The sequence below is a fragment of the Linepithema humile genome, chromosome 6 (genome assembly GCF_040581485.1).
Source record: "Linepithema humile isolate Giens D197 chromosome 6, Lhum_UNIL_v1.0, whole genome shotgun sequence".
NCBI lineage: Eukaryota > Metazoa > Arthropoda > Insecta > Hymenoptera > Formicidae > Linepithema > Linepithema humile.
In genome coordinates, this window is record NC_090133.1 from 19977338 (window position 1) to 19999321 (window position 21984).

Genomic DNA, 21984 nt, shown 5'->3' on the forward strand with positions numbered 1-21984 from the left:
GTTATTTTTTCTTTATTTATTCTTATTATTCACGTATATTATGCTGGATTGTACAATTTTTTATTTTTACTTATTAAATATAGATCAAAGAAATATAAAAGATACTTTGCTCTCAGTTTTGCAATAATTATTTCAACGTGTGTTTTAATAATTTATGATTTTTTCATAAAATTGTCGAAATAATATCCGTAGACATAAAGAAATTTTATGTTTTTACAGATACAATTTAAAAATATCAAAGGTTGAATAAAAACGGTTACTTGTTTGTTCTTTTTTCATTCGCGTGGTGAACTATTTCGGCTTGCTTGCGTAAACATGCATTTTTACAAATAAAAGCGCGATTTTAGCACATATTGACTACTATTAATCAATAAATGTAACAAATAATAACACAAAATGCAGAATAAATCAGATCATATTATAGGGAATATAGGTATCTGAAATATCTTTATTTAATAAATAATTTAATAATAATGCATGAATGTTTGGCAAGAATGTGGTCATAAATGCCATGGTCATAAAATATATGTATCACGTAAACAATTTTGAACAGTTTTACGTAAATAATTTTGAACTAGTAATAGCTGTACACAGAAAATATATTTTGGTATATTTTATTTGGTATAAACAATTTTGAACAGTTTTACGTAAATAATTTTGAACTAGTAATAGCTATACACAGAAAATATATTTTGGTATATTTTACATGTTATCTTTTAGTCTTACAATTATCATTTCATATTTTTGTTAAGTATTTACGTACGAGAATATAACGTAACAAGATATACAGAATAAATAAATTAACATTTATTTATCAGTGCTGTATATTTTGGTCTTGTTTGTATTTAAAATAATATGCATATTATATATCACATTTATATAATTTCTGCTTTACCTCTGCTTATATTAAATATTTTATTAAATTTGAATAAATTTAGTGCTTTTTTTTAATCTTTCAAATGCCAACTTTTAATAACTTCTAGCAATAACAGTATAGTATTAATATCTTATTACGATTTATGCTTTTTAAATATTTTTATCATGTCGCTGATTATTCTTATTATTATTAATAAGTTAATGTTAAACAAAATTGTTAAGACAATTGAGAAACTTGTCTTTTAAATTCATATGATAACAATCATGAAATTCAAAATTTAGACAAATGTCTCTATTAAAGTTTATATATATACGTTATATTACCTAAGCAGTTTGTTGCATAGTTAAGTTCATGTACAAACTCATTGTAAATATCTTTTTTCGTATCTCATTCCTTTTAACATTGTCATTGCCTCCAACATTGCCAATGCTGAGATTGGTGTTATTTTCGTTCGGCGCTGAAAAATGTATCAATCGTGTAGTCGTCAACTTTTAAATATTACGAATCGAGATTTTAAAAGCAAATATTTATATATAGAATAGATCAATCTTTTGATTAATACGATTTTTTTTTAGAACTTTCTATGATACTTTATGGTACTAAAATCTGTTTTATTGACTTCTTTTGTTGAAATAAGAAAAAAATATTTTAACACATGATACGTATCATGTACATTTTCTATTTCCAAATATCAGATTGCAAGGGAAAGCTTTTGATCAGCGTTATACTAAATTATTTTTATATTTTTGAAATTTATCGAATTGAGCACTAATTGTAGCAATTATATAGAACAGCGAGATCTGTAGATACAGATTCAAAAATTTTTACAGTCTCATATTTTTTGATGTCGTTTTTGAACATGAATATAGGCATGCAACAGTGTATTGCACAAATAAATGTACAGTACGTTCTCGACGTACTTCTAATAATATTGATAATTATAATGCAAACTATTACTTGCTTCTATCGCTCAAGTTATACATATATGCGTAATGTGTGACGTTTGTTCATATACATTTATGTATTTCATTTTCTTACATATGAATTTCAAATTGCACGGCGCAATTTGGAGTTTTTATTATTTCTCAGTAAAGCAATTTTAGGGATTGGTAAAAAAAAATACAAAAATAATAATTTTTTACACAGATAATAATGAGGTAGTAAAAAGGTTAAAACACGAGAGATACAAAACTAAATTTTTCTTGCTAGATTTGTACAATATTTTATGTTGAAACTTGTATATTCTGTTTCATGTCAAAATTTTTAATTTTACGTACTAAATATTTACTAATTTTTTTTAGAATATTAATATTGCGGTTTACTTCTGTATGTACATATAATTTCTTTTTGCATACATTTTTTCTAACAATCTTATCAAGAGAACACAAAATAATAAGTGTAAATTTTGTCACAATTTTATTATCACTCTTATTTGGGAGCTTAATAATTGGGAGAATAGATAACTAATTAGTGTGGGTTTATTAACTCTCGCGGTAATATTTTTTTTTTTTAATTTATTTCTATTATTTTTATATATTGTGGTGTATTATATAATTTTCAACTTTAGTTATATTAATTGTAGAAAAAAGGATGCAAAAGAAATTTTTTGTTTTGTAATAATTATTATTTTAACGTATTTTTCTATTTTACGATTTTATGATAAAATTATTGAAATAATACATATAAAAATAAATCAATTTTTAACACAATACAACATATATAATGTGTTTACAAAATTTAATCTTAATCTTTTGATTCAAAGTTTTATCGCGTGTAATATAATATTATTGTTGTAATGACATTGGAATTCGAAATTGCTTAAATATTACATCGTTAATGTGTTGATTCTTACTATCATTTCAATGGCATTCTCTAGAATGTAGTTAAGAATAGTGATAGTATAGTCTTGAAATGTTTCAGGCAAAAGAAAGAAAACATTCATGATTTGACCAAAGAACTTGAAAATATTTCCTATATACGTTATGTTGTTTAAACATTGTATTATATTGTTAAGATCATTTGTTACATCATTCGCTGTAGTAATGTTGCCACTGATGAATCCGATATTGCTTTCTTCTGTCACTGAAAAAGTGTATCAATCATATACAAAGCGAATTTTGACATATTATGAGTAAATATTGAAAAACTAAAATTTATATATACGATATATGCAATCTTTGACCCATACGAGTTTTTAGAGCTTTCTATATACTGAAATTTAATTTTTTTTATTGATATGAGAAAAAATATTTGTTAATATCATGTAATATTTAACTAATATGCATATATTTTTTAATATCAAATATCAAATTGCGCAAGAAAGCTTTTGATAAGCGTTACACGAAATGATTATCATTTTTCTATCACTTACCGACTTGTGCATTGACTGCAGCAAGTGTATAGTACAGCGGGATCAGCAGGTATACATTTGAATATCTTTGCAGCCTCATGTTTGTTGTGCGTGCTATTACGGATATGAAGTTCATATTATGAACACAAGCGCAACCATACACTAATGAACTGCACGACGCGTACTCGGTGTATTTATAACACCGATAATTATAATGCAAAACTATTACTTGCTTCTATCGCTCTCGTATGTATGCTTGATGTGTATGTATAACACTTACTCATATACGTTTGTGCATTTCATTTTCTGTTATACGAATTTTATATTGCGTGTAACAATTTTTTTCTGAAGCAATTCCTGGACGAAGAAATTGCAAATTAAGACTTGTCTTATTCATACGACAATGTGGCAGTAGAAAGAATAAGAGACGATTTTTAAAATTCTAATATTTTTTATAAGATTTATATTTTGTGTAGAGACACGTATATTTTGTTTACATAAGAAATACTAATACAAAATGTAGAATAAATTAGAACATATAGGGAAGATAACTATTCGAAATATCTTTATTAAATAACTTAATAATAATGCATGAATATTGAACAAGAATGTGATTAGAAATAAATTAAATGCATATCTTAATGCAATAAGAGCTAGCAATTTTGAATTAAAAGCGTTATTTTATATTTCACCGTCTAAATTTGATTTTCGTAGAACAATATACTTCTGTGTTGAATAATACATAACGCAATAGATTTATATATAATTCTATTTTATCAGACTTTAAATAAGATCAGACTTTTAGTAAATTTTTTGACGGATTAGCATTATCTTGTTACAATAGTCTATCTCCTGTCAGACCATACAAATTTATCTACTGCCCGAACGCAAGAAGTTGTATACTGTCTGACCAAGACGTTTTATCACTACTGTCAAGTTTCTCGTAATTGATATATGGGTATTGCGTATAATTGCAAATAACTTTTCGATTATATCTATAATATTTTTTTGAATTATACATTCAATATTGATATATCTAATATATATCTGAAATACAATACTCCAGAAAATATATTTTGTATTGTTGAGCTTATTATTATATATATGTTTCTAATTATACTTTTTATTCTTACAGTTATATCAATTCATATTACTCTTATACTTATGTCAGTATAAATGTAAGAAAGTGTACAAAATACATAAGTGTATGTTTACATACATTTATTTATGCTGCATATTTTGTTTTTTGCATTTAAACACAATATACATACTGTTTATTATATTTACATTAATTATATTTATTCTTGTTATTCTCTGTTAAATAATTTACTAAGTTTGAATAATTTAGAATTTTAAATCTTTTAAAAGTAAAATTTTAATAACTGTAGTAGTATTATATTGTTGCAAAATATTGAAATTTCTCCTGCATTGTGTTGATTAGTACTAACATCTCAATGATAAGCGCAACTATGTTGTTATAATAACGAAGAACATCATATTGTAAATTTGGAGGTAAAATTGAAAAAGCACTTATAGTTTGAGTAAAAAATACATCTAAAAAATTTCCTACAAACTTTGTGTTTGTGAAGCATTGTGCTGCACTTTGAAGATCTCTGCTCACATTATCGTAAGAATTGTTATTGTATAAAATATTGTTAAACATTTGTTTTACATTATTAAAAAGATTATTTCCTGTGATATTAGGAAAGAAATTTGGTATAACATTCCTTGTGATATTAGGAAAGAAATTTGGTATAACATTCCCTGTGATATTAGGAAAGAAATTTGGTATAACATTCCCTGTGATATTAGGAAAGAAATTTGGTATAACATTTCCTGTGATATTAGGAAAGAAATTTGGTATAACATTCCCTGTGATATTAGGAAAGAAATTTGGCATAACATTCCCTGTGATGTTAGGAAGGAAATTTGGTATAACATTCCTTGTGATATTAGGAAAGAAATTTGGTATAACATTTCCTGTGATATTAGGAAAGAAATTTGGCATAACATTCCCTGTGATGTTAGGAAGGAAATTTGGTAAAACATTCCCTGTGATGTTAGGAAGAAAATTTGGCACATTTCCTGTGATATTAGGAAAGAGGTTTGTCACAGGATTCCCTGTATTGCCATTTAAGAAATTTGGCACACCATTGAATGTGTTATTATTATTGCCAAATGGTAGTCCCATTGGAATATTATTTCCTATAATACTGCCAATGCCATTCCCTGTAACATTCTCAGCGCTAATTGCTGTTTCCGGATTAAATAACGTAATATTGCCATTTCCCATATTATTCAATGGAACATTGCCACTGCCTATGATATTGCCAATGCCATTATTTCCAAACGGCTCTGAAAAAATGTGTCAATCGTGTAGACCGAATTTTTAAATATTTAGGGTCAATGTTTAGAGAGCAAATATTCAAATATATATGTATATAACATATGCAACATTCCACGATTAATTATTAAAGTTGTCTATATGTTTTAATTTGTTTTATTGAGTCTTTTCATTAAAATGAGAAAGAAAAATTGTCAATGCAAGATATTATATCGCACAGTACTTAACGACTTTCTGTATGCTTTTTTAATACTCAATATCAGATTGCAAGAGAAGCCTCTTCATAAATGTTACGCAAAATGATTATCAGTTTTGTGACTCACCGAATTGTGCACTGACTGCAGCAATTATACAGAATAGTGAGATCAGCAAATATATATTCGAATATCTTTGGAACCTCATGTTTGTCGTGGTCGCTATGAACACATATGCAACAACGAACTGCACTAATAAACTACGCAGCGTGCTCTGCGTATTTATAACACACCGATAATTATAATGCAAAATTTACTTGCTCTATCGCTCATATATGTATGCGTAACATAATATTTGTGTATGTATGTTTATGTATTCTATTTTCCTGAATATGAATTTCAAATTACGTAAAGCAGAGTGCATTATATTATTTTTGCATGTAAAACTATTTTAGAAACTAACGACAAAAAATTTGTAAATTAATAATTGTCTTATTCAGATGGCAATTGCAGCAATAGGAAAGCTAAAATACGAGTTTTAATATTCTAAATTTTTCTTTTGCAACTGTAATTTATGTGAAGATATTATTTTTAGATGCACATAAAAATTTTACAAATTATACAAAAATTTTTGCAAATTTACGTATAGTTTAGAAAAAAATAACGTTATTTGTTAGTTATTTTGTCATTCACTTTTTAACTGCTTACGTAAATATAAATTTTTACAAATAAAAATGTGTTTATAATACATATTTTATTATTGATCATTGTTAATCGATAAATGCAACAAATATTAACACACAATATAGAATTAATCAATTACTAAGAAAGAGAGAAAATAATAACTATCTAACGTCATTCGAATTACGATCATCTAAAGTACATGGCTCAACTTTCACGGAACAATGATACTTCGCGAAATAACACATAGCTAGATTTATAAAATTTTTTTATACATTAAATTCTATAAATTTTTCGATTGATCATTTATTTAGCTTGCCGCAGTAGTCCATATCCTGTCAGACTATACAGATTTACCTACTACCCGAACGTAAGAAGTTATGTACTGTCTGACCAGGACGGTATATCACTACTGTGTGTCGAACTCCTGTACAATCGATCAGGCTGCCACAGTGTTGGCAAATAATTTCCCGCGATTATATCACTAATGTCTTCTTCGTCTTATCTATATGTATACTCGATGTCGTATTGATATACAATCTCATATATTTATCTGCATATGTATAAAGTACAGTACTCCAAAAAGTGCATTTTAATGTGTGCATGTGTTGGACATATTTATATATTTTTTTTTTTCACATTTATCAGTTTATATTAAAATATAAAATAATTTATTCATTTATTTATTCATTTTAAGTCTGAATAAGTTTATATAATATAACTTTCCGTGTTTTTGAAATCTAGGTTTTAATGACGATTTGCTAATTAAATATGCAAAAATGTCTTAAGAAAAGGAAGAAATGCATTATTTAAAATTATTATTGATAATATTTAAAAATTTGATAATTCTATCTATAAAAGTTTGTATAGCCTTTATATTGCATAAGCAATGTGCTTTATCAATAAGTTCTTTTATCAAATCACCATATATGTTGTTTTTTTCATTATTCTTTGCATTATTATCATTGCTTAAAATATTTTTAGTGTTAAGACTGTCATTTTCAAACGATGTTGAAAAGGTGTCAATTGTGTAGAGCGAATTTAAATATTTTAAATAATTATATATATTTTAAATAAGTTGATAATTATAACATTGATAATTGACATGCTGTGGACATAATCAATGATCCTCGCAAAGAAAATGCTCTAAATGCATTACGTATAATATTATTGCCTAATATTATTTTATTTTTTATTATATCCTTCTAATATCCTTCTAATTTTTCGTTCAGGTGTACAAGTACAATATTTAAAATTTACTCGATAAAATTTTATTTAGTTGCGATAAAAATGAATGTTGCACAACATAATTATAATTTTCCGTGACTTATCGAATGATATGCGGTAGCAGTAACAACAGCAAGATCAGCCGACATATATTCCAATATCCTTGGCACCTCGTGTTTCTAGTCGGCACTATTATGAACATAAACTACATGCAGCACTAATGGACTACGTAGCGTTTACTCGAGGCATTTATAATAATAACCGACAATTATAATGCAAAATTATTACTTACCTTTATCACTCACATATGTGAACGTGACGTACAATAATTGTTCATATACTTTTGTGCATTTTATTTTCCTACATATTCAATTTCAAATTGCGTGAAACAATTTCCACTTTTTATGTTTTGTAAACAATTTTAGCGACAAAAAATTGAAAATTAGAAAATTGTATCTAATTTAGTTGATAGTGTAGCGATCGAAGGGTTGAAATACAAAATTTTTCCAAATTTTTCTTGCAAAATTTATGTACTAACGCATGAATTTGAGCAAATGAATAAGCTGCATATTTTATTGCACAAAGAGCTAGTAGTTTTAAATTAAAATAAATAGTATTTAAATTTACAATTACCTAAAATATATTAAACTTGACTTTTGTAAAAAAATGATTCTTCTGTTTGATTGTGAGTAATACATAATATAGCTGGACTTACATAGCTCTTTATTGCACCGAATTTTGTGAATTTTTCGACGAATTAACATTTATTTATCTCGCTACGAAATCATACAGATTATCCACTGCTCGAATGCAAGGAATTATATACTGTTTGACCAAGACATTTTGTTACTACTGCTGAACTTCCGTATAACTGATCGTGATTCCTTGCTTGCAAATAATTTCTCGCGAATATATTTGTAATATTCTTTTGAGTTATACATTCAATCTCGTATATTGATCAGTATATATTCAAAATCTGATATCACAGGAAATACATTTTAATATGTATGTGTATTTGCCACATTATCTATATTTTTCATATATTTTATTACAATTATCTTACGTTACAATGATAATATTGCGTCATAAACTAGCTGATATTGATATAACAAGATGCACAGAATATATTTAAAAGAACATTGATTTATTGGTATCCTATTTTCTATTGTTGTTTACTATGTATATACTATATATCGTGTTTAAATAATTTCTGCTATTTTCTGTTGAATAATTCGTCATGTTTTAATAAGTTCAAAATTTTTATGACGACAAGTCAAAAAGTGAATGTAATTTATAAAGTGGCCTTATTAAATGTGAAACAATTTCTATCCAATTTCCGATTTGTAGAAATGTGTTAATTATTACGTTATAAATCAAGTTCAGAGCACCTTTATATTGCACTTTTAAGGAGTGTGGCAATAAAATCATTAGTATCTTATTTAGATCGATAATTAGCACAATAAGTGTGCCCAGGATTTCTGTCTTTTTTACGCATTCTAAAATCGTGCACAATTCGTTTTTTATATCCTCCGATGTAATTCTGCTGACGTTTTGGCTGACACTGGTGTCACTTGTGGTAACATTTGTGGCGTTATTTGTGGTCAGCGCTAAAAATGTGTGAAAACCGTGTTAATCGTGTTAATTTGAGCGAATTTTCAAATATTGTAAATAATCTTTGTTTTATGGAATTTGTATGGAATGTTGTATTAAATTTTCTAAAGTTTTCTACGTAGTGGAATTTATTTTATTAATTTTTTTATCGAAACAAAAATAATATTCTTAACACAAGATGTTATCATACGTGATACCTAACCAATTTTTATATATTTTTTTGTAATATCAAACTATAAGAAAAAGTTTTCGATGAACATTGGAAATAATCACTTACTGTTTTGTATGCCTTGTGCACTGACTGCAGCAGTTATACAGAAAAGCGAGATTAGCAGACACGTATTTGAATACCCTTGCAGCTTCATATTTCTTGTGGATTATATTATGAGCATAGGCAAGTAATGTACTGTACTAATGGACTGCGCATATTCGATGCGTTTATATTAACTCCGATGTAATGACTGCAAACCATTACTGCCTCTATCAACGTAATTATTGCAAAACCGTTACTTGGCTCTATCGCAGACTCTATGTGTTACACATGATACTTGTTTGCACATTCGTGCATTTTATTTTTCCACGAATTTCAAATTTTATAAAGCAATTTGCGCCTTTTATTCTTTTTTTATGTAGCAATTTTAATAATTGGCAGCGAAATAAATTAAAGGTTAATCATTATTTCGTTTAATGTTAGTAGTGAGAAGGTTAAAACATCAGATTCATGATTCTAAATTTTTCTTACAAAATACATATTTCATGTGAAGACACATGATATTTTATTATCAGGCGGAACTTTTAATTCTGCTTATTAGATATTTACAATAATCGATACTGCAGTATTATGAAAAATTTCTAACAAATTAGTCTTGTTTGTACATCAAGTTTTTTCTTCATTTCTGCATGTGTATCTTCGATAATTTTATCAGGAAAGCAACATTATTTTTATTTATGAAAGTAATATAAGAGTAGCTAAATATGTAATCAATAGTTTTATACACAACGCCAAGCAGTATTATTTTCGACTCACTTTTATCATTTGCTTTGTCACACATATTATGCTATTATGTACTAATTTATCTTTACTCACCAATAATAGATCAAATGAATGCGAAGGACACTGTACGTTGTTTTGCAATAATAATCATTTCTATTTGACCATCACTTTACGGCTTCTTGATAAAATTATCAAAGTAGCACATGAAGAAGTGAAAATTTGTGTCGTACAAACGTCAAATTGCCCATTTATTTGAAATGTTTTGCAAAATTAGCATTCACTCAACTTGTCTTTACTGTTTCAAACATTTTATTGAATGTAATTAGAAACTGCGTAATTTTGATGTTTTCTAAGATCATACGTGAATCTAAAAGTAGCAAAATGTACTCACTCTATGAAACTTTTTATATATAAAATATATTTTAAACTTTGCTGGATATAATCTCTTGATTGAGAACCAGTTTAGTAGTTTCTCCTTGACTCAACTTTTCGAGAATCCTCTGGGAAAATTGCGAATGGCAGGAGTCACAAATCTAATCTCTAGTAACTTCTCTACCTCTGCTACTTTAAACTCAAAAGTTCGAATCAATCGAGTCATTCCGGACTTCTTGTACACGCGTACTCGCTATCGTGTTTTGTGTGTTTTTTTTTTTTTTATGAGATCTTATGAGATGTATTTTCGTCTATCTTTCGCTTAAATTTTCGCGAAAATTTTTTTTTCTCAGGCTAAAGACTTCTTTACGCCCACTTCCGATTATATCAAGCTTTGCAGAACATTTCCATATCTCTGATGAATCTCGAAAACAAGCTAGACAATGACAAAACCGAATGCAAGGTCAACCTTTCGGTCGACCAACGCAGAAGGGAAGATTGGGAAACATCTCTCGGGTATATCTCGAGATCCATAATGTTGGCGTGTCGCCAGGAGACGTGGCGCCTGGCGCCATATATGAACCGCTCCATATATGAACTTATTTCCCTCGTAAAGCATGTTTATTTTTAACATGATATACCCTTGATAACTGCGCCTTAAAGCTCGGTTAGAGTGTAATACATTTTAAATCGAATAACGAATTGTTTGTCTGCGGATTTATTTATTCGCGATGGGTCTTTCATTTGTTACACTTCGAAAATTGGCAAAGTTCCAATAATTGCTCTTAAGAGAGAATACCTATTAGAAACACCACGTATTTCCAAACAGATGAAGGAATTCGCAATTGAAAGAAAAACGATAGATCCATGATATCCCACATGTTTACATAGCGAATGCAAGCGATTCGGATAAGCGCTCCAGCATGAAAACAACCGTATGATTTAATTAGCTGCGATTGCATTTGATTACGTGTAACGCAGCGAATACAGAAAAAGCGCTCAAAAAGCGTCACGAATGCATGTACGTGTTGTACTTATGTAAACACGCCGGGTCAGCGGCTCTTGTTATTACGCGCGAATTCATTTTGCAGGAGTTGCTGTATTAACTGTATTGCCATTTGTCATCGTTGGCTCACTCGTTGTGCATCGAATTTATGCCATCTTAGCTAAACCCGTCACGCATAACTTCAGTCACATCGAGATAAATGATTTTTCTATGAATATACCGACATTAAAACAAAGATGCCGCTTACTTTCCTGATATGCAAAATGCAGTATATCAGCGATAGTGAGCTCTGACGACAATACCTCGCGATAACGTATCACAAAAAACTTTGAGCGTCAGTATTTGCAAACCAAATTTCTTGTATTTTAGAATTACGTAATACGAGGAATGCTGGATTTGTGCCGAGCGGAGAGATGTCCTTGCGCATTCTCACGAATAAGCGTTATCTTTATTAGGCGAAAATAGGAAAAATATGTGAATTTGAGTTGCTAATGTAAGAAACCACCCTATCCAATCGTACTTTAACAGTAAACTCAACTTCTGTTTACGAACGCTGTGCTGCGCAGATTGTGGTATCATTGTTTAAACAAGCGATATGGATTTGAGCAACATGCACTCGACTTTTAGCTCTTTAATTTCTATTTGAAACAAAATTGAAATAAAATCGTTAATAAATTGTTATTCTAAAAAATAACTACGTATCTTAAATACAATAATTTGAAATTATAATAGTATGATAAATACTTCTTTTATTAGAAATTTGCAAATTATTTCATTGTCAGAGATTTTTACGTTGTAAATTTAATATTAATATTGTTATTAATTTTTAACGTAATTGCGCATTTGATGATATATATATATATATATATATATATATATTTAGGAAACGCAATTCGTTCTACTTTTTCTCGTAATTAATTTACACCAAATGTTTTTATCGTGAAATGCATCATATTACTATAATGTGTTCGATAATGTCGGCGAAATGGAACGAGTCGCTGAGTCGTCAAAAGTATCATGTTTATTATTGCGAATAATCCACTGCAAATATCGTTGTGAGAATGTCGTCAATGATAATCATTGTTATTGATTATAAATTCGTATAAAAACAACAATAGCGCAATTTATTTATAAAAAGGAGGAACCGCGAAAAAGATTGCCAGATATATTTTCTACAACATACAAATCGAATAAAGCGCGTGCAATTTTATCGCGAGCTTGCGCATTTTTTTTTTTTTTTTTTTTCGAAAGAAATATTTCGCTGCCGCGATTGCTAATGCCAGCGCCCGAAAAGTCCAAGACTTGATTTACGATTTGCGAGACGCACGTGTAATTTGTTTAAATCTCGATAGAACCGTTTACGTTAGCGTGTGTACATCTAGATTTCGCCTTTCGTTTTATTTGACGCTAGTATTTCGACATGGAACCAGGAATCGTCTCTCGTACTGCGTCGCTTTTCTCGTACGCGCTATTAGCTAAGTGGTGTTCGTTTTCGATTGAAGAGGAATGTTTTACATGTACAAAGAAAAGTTCGTGGAAAGCTTCGTTAAATTGCGCTCACTTCTCTGAAACAAGAAATTATTTTCACTGTCGCGCGCTGCGCCAGATGCTACCACTGATTTATTGGTGATTTAAAACTGACCACTCGCTGATCATACGCTATGTGATTGCGAGGTAATCCGCAAAATCGTAAAAAGAAGTTACATAAACGTAAAACTAAAACTAGACTTAAGCGCCAAACATCTTTAAGAAGACTAGTTTTTCAGTAAGAAAAACCTATTTTGTAACTTATCTATATTTTTCTTAAATATTATTTTTTTATTATTGAAAATTTCTAAAAGAGAAACAGTACAGTTACTGAGCCCGTTACCAAGCAGCAGTGCCGGATCTACACATAAGCTACAGCTTAGGACCTCACATTATAAAGGGGCCTCCTTAGTATAGAAAAGATTTTAAAAAATGTATTTTTTGTTAATAAGATGGGGGCCTCCTTAAGATCATAGCATAGGGGCCACAAGATCGTACATCCGACCCTGCCAAGCAGTCTCGTGCAAGTTCTATAAAGATATATCATTAATATTCTACTTGTTTAAAATTATTCTAACCGAGTCATTCTTTTTAGCTTTTTGACATCATTATCTTCTAGATAGACGATTTTTATAGACCAAAGATAACGGGAGTAGCAAATACGCGGTAAATGACGTAAATGCTACTTGACGTATTGGGAGAAGAACTTTTATTTGTAGACATGACTGTGGTACGCTTATCCCGAAGACAAATCACTGTGATTATCTTTATGGTACATCGATCTATTGCTATCATTTGCGTTTTCCGTGCGATTGCACGGGTCAAATGTACATTTAAACCACGTGGAGAGATGTATGCATCATCATCATAAGCGATATTCGCGTCTCTGACAAGCGACTATCATAAATAGTATTAAATATCACACGCTGCAATCACTAACTAGAAATTACCAAATGCAAATTAATTAACATATTTCTATTTACGTGTATATCAAGTCATTCATTTTTAATTAATATTTTCTTGTAAAAAATATATTATTAATGTAAAATTTAAATGATACGAATATATTAAACGATCTAAATACGCTTGAAAAAAATTTTTTTTTTTTTAAATAATTTTTTTACCTAATTTAGTAATTATATAAGCATTTATTACGAAATAATTTCATTTATTTTCTGTCTTATATTATTATTTTTCTTAAAGAATTATTATATACAATATTATATGAAATTGGAGAGCGTACTGGAATTACGCTTCATCTCTAATATATTACATGTATTTTATTAGATAATATTAGTTAATGTAAGGCGACCATGCTCAGTCTCGTCTTCGTAAATTGCGCTCGGAGACTGTTTGTCTCCGCTGTAAGATTCATGACTTCGTTACGCTGTAGATGAATTAATTATTATCGGCAAATTAAACAGCATTAAGCGACGTCTGATGCGCGAGTGCACACATGCATATGCGATGTAATATGGAGTAGTTGCTTTTTACGCCGGAAAACAAAACTTCAAACTTGATTTTATTCTTGAGCATGTAAAAGCATATTATTCTTTTTATTTATGTTTTCACTCGCATTTATTCAAACATGACTTTTTAATAATAATAATATATATAGGAAAATGTGCTTACTAGAAAATATTTAAGAGCAAGTATCAGTCAGTTATATGCAGTATAAAATGTAAAATTGGATTACATGACAAAGGATGTAAAAATCAGAGAGGATATAACAGAAAATTACGAAAATAACTTATTTTTATATACATACATAAGAGACTAATCAATGGCTTGTAACTATGCTTCGTTGATTAATTTTATCACATGTTACGAGTAACAATAGAAGGGTCTTTTGAGAGATGTTCTTGCAACGCAGATACAGTGGATGGATATTAATCGTTCCTCGTAAACAGATCGACGATGTGTACGTATACACATGGAAGAAAATATGGTGAGCGAGACATAAATAGAAAAATCAATCGAGCTATTCTTTCAAAATAATGAATTCCATCTTCAGTCATTACTTTTTATTATTGTTGGCCTTCATATGTTTTTTTCTTTATTTTATTTTTACTAGAACACATAACATTGCTAGATTATTTATTTTGTTTAAAATATAATTTAAAATTGTTATTTATTTAATTTTTGAGAAAATTCAATTTCGTGGATTTTCAGAAATTATTTTCTCTTATTTATATTTAATCCTTATTTATATTTAATATTATATTTTCAGTAATTTTGTTATTTTTTTCTTATTGTAAGTAAACTTATTAAAAATAATATAAATATTGAAGTAGTGAACAACGTAAATTTTTACTTTTAAAATAATATTACATGTTTTGATTGAAGCAGAGCTAGTTTTTCTCGTATGTACTTTTTCTTTTTTTACCATTATGTACGCACACGTGTCGCTGTTACATATCGATGAGTAAGCTGGTTGATTTTATTACACGCATCGACAGTTATGCACACTTGTTATCGAGTTTCAAAGATTGATCTGTTTCAGTGCTGATTTTATCGTTGCATTCAGCGTGAATTTAGAGTGCATTCATATATCTAGTAAGTGGAGTTTATTGTAATAGGATTGTGTGTGTGACGATGCGTAAACCGTTGTAGATATCAATGGGAAACCACTCACTCTCTTTTTCCAATGAAATATCCCTATCTATTAATATAAAACGCGAAAATTTGTTTTCACGTTTTCAGAGAGTATTAGTTTTAATCCATTTTTATAACTCGTCTATTATAATTATATGCAGGTATACAATATTTTCTACAAAATTATAAGTTTTATAAACGTCGTAGCAAAATTATTCATCAAATTATTTGCTTTTATTTATGCTGGCAATTTACGTTTTCGGAAAAATTTTACGAAACAGGAAAAATTAAAATCTGTTATTGATTATTTTTTTGCATCTCTGGCTTTTGCACATTTGAAATATCGATATTGTGGAATGTTTTGTTCTATATATAATTCATTATATTATGCTCAAGCATTGTTATATGACGAACAGAATACTATTCAATTGTTTGGTGAATCGCGAAAAATTGCGAAAAGTATTAAAATGTACAATTAGTTGACTGGAATATATCACCGCTATATTGATGACAAGAGTTATTTTCACTCGCTTTTTATTCACGTGCAGCCTGCCATATAGACCGCGTTCCAATTCGGAGTAACGGAGGCACGTGAAAGATACACGTGGAGCGCATATATAGTTAATGCAGATATAACCATTGTCCGTGCACGTGGAAGGATATTTTAATGCCGCTAGCTATAGTAAGAGTAATCCATGTCTTATCAAGATACAATTAAATTAAAACCAAACGTATTTAATAGTGGAATAACATTATACATTTGCACTTGTAACTAATTAAACTGTGCATTATTAATCGGGTAATTCTGGTTGGAAAGCGTAAAATTGTCTAATGATGGAGACGATGAATGCATTGACGCGAAATAATGATCGATAAAACGACAAATAAAAATTATGCCGGATAAATATAATTAGTTTATCAATTTGGTGCAATAATTTTTTTTTTTTATTATATTTAGATATTTTCATTGAACGTGGCGATTGCAAGAGAGAAATCATACGAGAGAGCGCCATGCAGTTTCTATCAATTTAAATCTGGGTAATTATTAATGAATTAATAATCGTGCAACAGTAAACATTGGTTCAGTAGAAATGATATGCTTATCTCATTTCTGCGTCCTCGTGAACGCAGCATTTTGCCGAACCATCCATTATCTTTCGGCCGCTTCCGTCTCAAGGACCAACGTCGTCGCTGTCGTCCACACTATTGTGTACGCGCTATAATTTCTGACTGCACCGGCATCCACGTGATAACCCTTATCTCTTGACGTAGCGTTGCATCGAGACTGCGTGTCAGTCTCGCGATGCCGCGCGATTAATTTATGGCGGTGTTGTTACTCTCCGCATTCGCGGAGCTGCGAAGAGAAGCCATCTGCTCGCTAACAAGATCGCGCAGTTACGTTCTCGAAATAGTCGAGATCTGTTTTCATCTCGAATTCTCGCCACGGTCTACGATGCACATTACCGGCCGGCGCGGAGTTGTTTTCATTCCAAGAGTCACTTCTATTACGCTCAAGTGTTTATATCACTGGCGTCGTCAAGTATTTAATGATTTTATCTGAGACTTCAGATAATTCACTTCTGAATTCTGGTAATTGCGAATTATTTTTTTCATGTCCTACATACTTGACACTTTCTGCCACTTCCAACTGTCATTTATCGGATCGATCCAACAGCACGAAAATTATTGCTTTTAAACTTTGAATCATCTTAAGATATTAAAGAAAGCTGAGATATTAAAGAAATATTTTTTTTATCTATATTAATGTGTCATTAATTGCAAAACTTGTTTATCTTATATATGATATGTTTTATACTCACACAGAACGCCTTCCGCATGTTTTTACTTTTTTTTTTATTAGAACAAGGTTAGCAATTATATTGCGAGATGCCGCACATAAAGACGCAAAAATTTTCTCGTCATACTAGGAACTTGACTGTCGTCAATATAAATCTATTCTATTAATAAAAAAGCCTATAATAAAAAGTATTGACAACGTACAATCAAGGCTCTATAAATGATTGGGAATGATAAATGAAACATTTATAGGTGCAATTTTTTTTTTTCATTATGAGACGTTGCAAGGAATATAAAATTAATAGTAGAAACTATAATGTGAAAAAGATTTATTACGAAGCAACAGTTGTTTATTATTAGCACGAAAGAAATTAATTCATCTCTTTACGAAGCTATTGAAAGGAAGATAAGCTTATCAAATCAGCTCATCTCTCGCACAACTTGACGCAACTACATTTTGTGGCGACGCTGCCGATCGGAACGTCGAGAAACGCGATTGCGTGATCGAATACATACATCGGATACATCGCAATCCGATCATATTTATGGACCTCGTGATGCTTGTTCGGTGATTGTACATAATAAGTAGCATCGCCGATATCCGCGACACGTGTTCGCCTCGTGAGCAGCTGCTATAGCAGAACAATAATAGAGATACACTGACATGTTATCTCGCTACTCGATTTATATTACCTTCTCCTCTATTTATGCAACGCTATCAGCGTAACAAAATAAATTAATTTCGCTTTTTATTAAAATAATTGGTGATAAACAATTTGATATTAGTTGCTGTTTAAAAATAAAATTGTTTTATCGTATTCGCGTCGCCAGCTATTGAAAGTGCCGTAACTCGCATTTGCAATTGAGAGGACAGAGCAGCGTGCTTCTGCTCGATTATGCAAGCATGCGGCGCATTTGGAATTTCCCTCTTTATCCATAAAAAAAATGACAATGCATAATACGACGAGAGCGGAGAAAAAAGTATCGAACGAGAGGAAATTCCAGCGGAAATGTCATAACATTCGTGACAATGGACGGTGATTGTTTCGTGTGAACCTTGCAATTGTAATCGTAAATATTCTTCAAGATGAACATCTGTCACTTTCAAGCACTCTTAACAGCGGCAATTCAAGTACGAAATCAGCTGCCGGAGGTCGAGATGATTTTTGTCAACAGTTACGTAACACTCGCGAAAAAAGATTTCCTTGAGAGAGGAATCATTGTGGTTATAATCATTATATCCTCGAGTATCGAGTTTTCGTGGCATACAAAAGCGAGAATGCATATGTGTTGAAATATTGGCATACGTCCGAGAATAAACCGCAAGTTCTCCTCGCGATAGTATCCTTTTTACCGGCGTTCGTCCAATGATCGCTGACGTAATTCATATCGCGTACCTGTTGTAGATCTTGGGAAAAACAAGTTGATGTACAGAAATCTGCAATTATAATTATGCATATTTGAAAATAAATCGAAACGCAGCTTTGTAAATTATCGATTATGCTTGCTTTATCGTATTTTTTTTTTTTTTTGCGCTGATAAAATTTATTGCGCAATTTGCATGCACGTCAGCGAGCAGAAATCAATGATTAAAGAGGGAATGCTGGATATAGAGGAAGTAGATTGAATCTGCTTTTGACATAATTCATCTTTACAGATGCTTTCGCCGCTTGTCAAAGGATTATCGATCAGTGATATATCTTTCAAGGAGTAACGAGAAATTGAAAGAGAGACTTACATTACGATGATGAAAATTGGCTGATGGTCAATCTTCCTTATAATTTCCGTTTGACAAGGATTGCTATTTTTAGGAAGGCTAACCATTGGCGGAATGTATTCCTTAGTCCTTAGGAAAAAAAAAAGTATTATTCTTTTGGAGATGTCGGAGAGATAAATCAATCAGACTTAAACTCTTCAAATTTCTTTCAGTTTTATGTCCGAAGCTATTCCAAGGATTTTAACACTGAAAGTATATCGCAAATTTTGACGTTGGCGACATCGAGTTAACATTCGAAGTTATTTTCTGACGTCTGAAATGAATAAACATTTTTGCAACGGTTCGGAAAATTGAAATGTCTGTGCTTCGCTGTGACGAGAGAGATATCGAAGAATGGCATGCTGAAAGCAGATCCATTTTAAAAGAGAAATGTATAAATTTGATTGAATCTGCCGGCTTAAGACGAAGTCTCGTGTTGCATGTTTCAAGAATACCATTATCAATAATATATAGGTTGCGTTGGTGCTCATGAATATGAATTTGACGAATGTTTAGCCAACTGTGTCTGAATCCATCTCAGGCGCATGATATCAATTTTATCTAACAAGTGTATATGAAAATCCATAAAATGTTATATCTATCAAAGTTATCGCGCGTACATTATAGTACTGCGAGATAAAAAAATATTAGAGGGGCTGTAACTTCTTTTATGTATTGTCCGTCCGCGGATAATTTAATAAGCAAGATTTCTGGATAAACAAAACGTGCAATTGACATTGGCGCTCGCAGCTCCCGAGTTTCGAGGTCGCGTGTTAACCGTGAACGTTTTTCGCGTTAAGAAACGCCGGCGATAACGGCATTCGGCGATAACCGGCGATAGAACGGTAAGCGTAAAAATAAGCGAAATAGTTCATTACCGTGACCTTCTTTCACCCGTTAGAAGGAGGAACTGGTCTATTTCTGACAGTGGCAGCCCACATGCATCGGCCGCAACGATCGATAATCCGTCGCTCCTCGCGGGACATTCATGTTTTTCGTCACCGAGGCGTTAGGTGCATCGATCGTGTTTTCCCACAGCTAGAACACGTTGTTTGTTTGCGCGTTAAACCGCGGCTGCGTGTGTGCTTGCACATCGCGCAACGTCGTCTTCGGGGCGAACAGGGGAACGCATAATGCGGGATGTGCATTATCGTCGCTTGCAAAACTGTCACTTTCACGCGGTCACTCCGCGTCAAGCGAAAGAGCGTGTGCTTACGAGGCTCTATTTTTAATACCTCTGAGAGTTCGTTGTAACGTACATAAAGAGACAGGCATCTGTCGTATCTGTAGGATGACGAAGACAGCTCGCGTTACCGCGAACATACACGGAGAAAATTTTATATCAAAAATTACTATGTACGGCATTAACCGCGGACCATGAAGCCGCGGACCGAAATTTTTTACTATGTTTCACATGTGAAAAACATAGTAAAAGTTTTTATAATTCTTTCATGGTCCGCGGCTACTACCGTACATAGTAATTTTTTATATAAAATTTTCTCCGTGTAGATTAGTCAGTTTTAAAAAAAAAAATATATACAAGACTCAACAAATTCCTGGATTCTCTTCTTTCGATTCTGTGTGTACGAGAAGCGAACGATTTTATGTTTGTGTTCCTGAAAATTTCAGAGATATGTAACAAGCTTTAGGATTGTATTTCTGTTACGAGTTTTGGCGCAGCGTGACGTAAAGATATGGAAGTGAAACGAAAACAAAATGGTCTGGTTTAGAAAAGCACTACTTTAAGATGCGAATCTCAACATTAATAAGTAAGCATTGGTTTTTTGGAAGAGCACAAATTCGTTTTTCGGTGAAAAAGTTTTATATTCCACGATGAGCTCAACTTGTAAGTTGAACTTTTCTACGACGTATGAGACAAGCGGAGAGCGTATTCCTGGATTCTTCTTTAATTATAGATAATTTATTTGCGCGTCTTATTTTTACACTCGAAATAAATGCGACCTCGATATCAATTTTCGCAGTAAATCGCTTTTGATAAAATTTACAATTCCGGGTCAAGGCGGGCAAAATAAGATGTAAGCCTATTTATCGAATTCACACCCACGCGATTTGTACGCGTGAACTGTGACGTTTGCTTCCGGTTTCTCGTGAACGCTTTTACGAATACTTCAAACAAACACTGTCTACGCCATCGCGAATCTACGGGAAACGTTGCGTTTCTGATAAAAGCGTGAGCGTAATACGGATATCATATTGCTGATATGTCACATATTGTTATTTGGAGTGATATTGTACTTCGTGTCCACCGTGTGTAATAGAAGATTGATAGTGTGTATATTTAGAATTGATAATAATACACAAACGTAAATATGTTATTGTACTTCAATTAATTATCCGAAATTAAGAAAACGCGTTATAATTGTTGAAATATCCAGCGTATGCAAAATAATTGCATGTTCCTGTTCTTAAAATAAACTAATTAAATATTCGTTATCGAGTGATTTATGATTTTCAATTTCCGAACAAAGGATGACGCGATGACACCTTTTACATCGTTACGCATCAATCATGCCGCTTGCTTAATCATGCACAACAATAAACGATGCGATCGCTAATCGCTAACATGTGTATAAGAAATTTTGGGTTAATATCGAAATTCTATCGCGATCGAACGCGATAACGAGGCCAGTAA

The 21984-nt window shown here is 31.1% G+C and overlaps 1 protein-coding gene and 4 long non-coding RNA genes across 28 annotated transcripts in view; 1 reads left to right on the forward strand and 4 right to left on the reverse strand.

The window, feature by feature from the left end:
* dnc (phosphodiesterase dunce) overlaps nt 1-21984 on the forward strand; it is a 331146-nt gene that overhangs the window by 293279 nt on the left and 15883 nt on the right. The gene's annotated exons all lie outside the window — the stretch shown is intronic.
* On the reverse strand, nt 1194-3388 carry LOC105678736 (uncharacterized). The gene is made up of 3 exons (XR_010890965.1): nt 3249-3388; nt 2730-2959; nt 1194-1334 (listed from the first exon to the last, which is right to left on the reverse strand). It is a non-coding gene; the product is annotated as an uncharacterized lncRNA (long non-coding RNA).
* On the reverse strand, nt 5415-6035 carry LOC105678735 (uncharacterized). The gene is made up of 2 exons (XR_010890968.1): nt 5895-6035; nt 5415-5582 (listed from the first exon to the last, which is right to left on the reverse strand). It is a non-coding gene; the product is annotated as an uncharacterized lncRNA (long non-coding RNA).
* Nucleotides 8684-9694, reverse strand: LOC137000778 (uncharacterized). The gene is made up of 2 exons (XR_010890964.1): nt 9562-9694; nt 8684-9280 (listed from the first exon to the last, which is right to left on the reverse strand). It is a non-coding gene; the product is annotated as an uncharacterized lncRNA (long non-coding RNA).
* Nucleotides 18871-20353, reverse strand: LOC137000781 (uncharacterized). Its single transcript, XR_010890970.1, has 3 exons — nt 20210-20353; nt 19314-19421; nt 18871-19013 (listed from the first exon to the last, which is right to left on the reverse strand). It is a non-coding gene; the product is annotated as an uncharacterized lncRNA (long non-coding RNA).